Source organism: Miniopterus schreibersii, assembly GCF_964146895.1.
Source record: "Miniopterus schreibersii genome assembly, chromosome: 6".
In the NCBI taxonomy this organism is placed as follows: Eukaryota; Metazoa; Chordata; class Mammalia; order Chiroptera; family Miniopteridae; genus Miniopterus; species Miniopterus schreibersii.
The window spans coordinates 40,529,590-40,532,773 of record NC_138107.1 but is presented as its reverse complement, the minus strand read 5'-3'; the positions used below and the strand labels follow the sequence as shown (position 1 = coordinate 40,532,773).

Sequence of the window (3,184 nt, the reverse complement as noted above, 5' to 3'; positions counted from 1 at the left end):
ACCAGAATATTGACAGAGATCAGGAGTAGGACTGGACTGATGGAAGGAGGAGACACACAGCTTTGGGTAAATCATACAAGGTTCACTTATCAAAAGGACAGAGAAGAAAGTCAGTGCACAGTCCTGGTAGCTAGTATCTGAGGGAGGGAGTACCACATCAGAGCTTTGGAACTCAACTGGCCCCTGTAAGGCCAAAGTTACATACGACAAACGCATTGCTCATAAGGCTGCAACAGTTCTGCCTGCAGTCTAGTCTGGATACGTGCAAAGGCCACCCGCCTGGACCAGCACAGACTATCAGTCACAGGCACAAGCCACTGCGGCCACGGAGCTTCAGGCATGCATGCACATGGGCCCTCGCCGATCCCTCGCAGCCTCTCCAGGCCCACGCACACCGGTTCCCATACTTCCCTGAAGCCAGAGCCACAGGCCGAGAATAAGGGTTTGTTGCCCCAACGCCTTTAGATGCCTAGGTCACAGTTACGGGCTACCGGGCAAATCCTGCAAAGTGTTGTTATGCTAAAAATATCTCCCTCCCACCATCACCCCCATTCCCATAAGGATGAGACTAGGGAAGAATGAATCCTCTCCACTGTTTGGGAGCATTTCACAACATTTCCCTATAGGTTCTGTAATTTTTGACACAGATATGAACGCTAAATATTAAAACTAATTTTTAAAAAATTAAACTGGTGCTGCCACTCAGCTCCCTCTGCCTTCGGAAGGGCTTCTGCTTTGGTATTTATAATGGCTGTCGCCCGCACCCACGAAGCAGCTGCCCCTGGCAACACTGACCGGCTCAAAGGCACCCACCTTACAGAAGGCACGGAGAGCGAATTCCCCTTCCCAGGAACGAGCGCAGTTTCCCTCAGCTCCGCGGCGGCCTGTGCAGGGAGAGGTCGTCACGAGGCCGTGGTTGGCCCACGACGTCGGCCTCCAAGCCCCGCCCCCGGAAGTGCCTCTGAGCAAGCACTTCCGCCTTCCTCATCCTCTCTCGACCATCGCGGTGCTAACGGTTGACTGGTGTGGCGGTTTCCTGGTGCGTGCTGTTGACTTTCCCTCGCTATGTCTTCTCACAAGACCTTCAGGATCAAGAGGTTCCTGGCCAAGAAACAGAAGCAGAATCGGCCCATTCCCCAGTGGATTTGGATGAAAACTGGTAACAGAATCAGGTACAACGCCAAGCGGAGACATTGGAGAAGAACCAAGCTGGGCCTGTGAGGAACCGCTCCGGGGACGGCTCACGTCTTCACGCCGCGTCCCGACTGCTCGCGTCCTGCTTCGCGCCGCCGCCTTGAAAAGACCACCGCTATTTGGACAGTTGGGCGTGTTTGGGGGGCGGGGGGAAGAAGTTGTTGGAAGAATGAGATTTTTCTCTGTTAATATTTTTCTGCCCTAAGAGGTTGGTTCTGTAATAAATATGTGAGACCTTTAAAAAAAAAAAGTGTGGTTTCATAGAAGTCCTTTAAGGACAAATACTGTGGTCCCGTCCATCTTTTTTTCTCTCTTTAAGCAAGATAGAACTAAATTAAAAAATATATATATATAGCCCCGCCTGATCACCTGCTTCTCTAAAAAAACAAAAGGGGGATTCTTCATCTCTGAACGATCTCAACTTCGTATCAGCGGGCTCGGTCGGAGGCACTTGTGGAATTAGGGAGGCCCATGGCCTCACGTTTGGGGAGGATTGCCGGCTGCGCCCAGGACCGGGGCTGAGCACCACCGAACGTGTGACCGGAGCGGGACCTGTCTTAGCCACGGCCCTCTCCTTTTCCTCACCGCCTACCTTTTTCCTACTTAGTACACTTAAATACTCCAGTCCCCACTAATCATTTTTGGTTTTGTTTTTTTTTGCTTTTGTTTATTTGGAAAATAAGCTTAGTACAGCTAGAGAGCTTGGGTCATCACTCTCCTATTTCTTCCACTTTGTTCTCATTACACTTTTCAAACAACGAAAACGTTTCCGGTGCCCTGGCCGGTGTGGCGCAGTGGTAGAGCGCGGCCCAGGCGCTCCAGGCTCGCAGGTTGGATTTCCGGCGAGGGCAGGCACCTGGGTTGCGCTTGTTGCGGCCGGTGGGGGCGCGTGCAGAGGCATCCCACTGATGTGTCTCTCACCTTAGTGTTTCTCTGGCTCCCCGCCCCCCCCACCTTCCACTCTAAGAATCAGTGGGGAAAAACATCCTCCGGTGAGGATTAACAACATCAACAACAATAAAAGTTTCCCTTAAAAACATTTCATTTTGGTAAAGATTCTGGGTACATGTGAGAAAAGTCCTTATTCACTTGGATCTGAAGATTATAGGATTTGTTCTTTGTGACTTCGTGTGCTATAATAGCTCGTCACTCACTAAATCTTTACATAATCAGCTGAAGGCTTAGAAGAAATTGTTGCATTTTAACAATCTTCCTCCCTGAAGAAGGAAGCTAGTCTGTGTGCCCCAGATACACACACATAAATGCTCCCATATTTGGAGAGCAGGTATTATCTGATCTGCACAAAGATGTCGCAAACCCTGTTTTAGGAATCGTGGCTTCTCTGAATCTCGGTTCAAGTGATGGAAGGTTTACCTCAAGGAAGTTTTAGAGTACTGGCCTTTCAACAAACTTAAGAGCAGAAACTTGACAAATCTGCAACCCTGTTTGGCACAGTCTACAGCTATTTTCCCCGTTTTGGGAAATGTCTATGCTTTTCTTCTATAGAAGAGGCCTGCGTATATTTATGCTGTCAAGCAATCTGAGAAATTTTCCCTTGCTATTTACAATCTAGAAACTACAATTTATCATAAGAACTTTTTTCCTTGTATAAAAATAAAAACCAATAATTCTGACCCGGCCGGGCATGGCTCAGGGGTTGAACGTCAATCTGGGGTCCAGGCGATCAGGGTTCGATTCCGGGTCAGGGCACATACCCGGGTTGCGGGCTCGATCAATTACTCTCTCGTCATTGATGTCTCTATCTCTCTCCCTCTCCTTTCCTCTCTCTGAAATCAATAAAGATATAGAAGAAAAAAAAACAATAATTCTGTAAAATTTTCCCACCTTTGGACAAATGCCCTCGAACCTGAGGTCACGTCATGTCATGGAATACTACTCTGCAATAAAAAGCAATGACTATTGATACATACAATAAATTAGATGGATCTCAAGGGCATTATCCTGAGTGAAAAAAGCTAATCTCAAACAG

The 3,184-nt window shown here is 48.2% G+C and overlaps 1 pseudogene across 1 annotated transcript; it reads left to right on the top strand.

Moving 5' to 3' along the window:
- Positions 1-1,065: 1,065 nt before the first annotated feature.
- LOC308558578 (large ribosomal subunit protein eL39 pseudogene) lies at positions 1,066-1,221 on the top strand (annotated as a pseudogene). The gene has a single exon. The product of its transcript is annotated as a large ribosomal subunit protein eL39 pseudogene (transcript).
- The last annotated feature ends 1,963 nt before the right edge of the window (positions 1,222-3,184 follow it).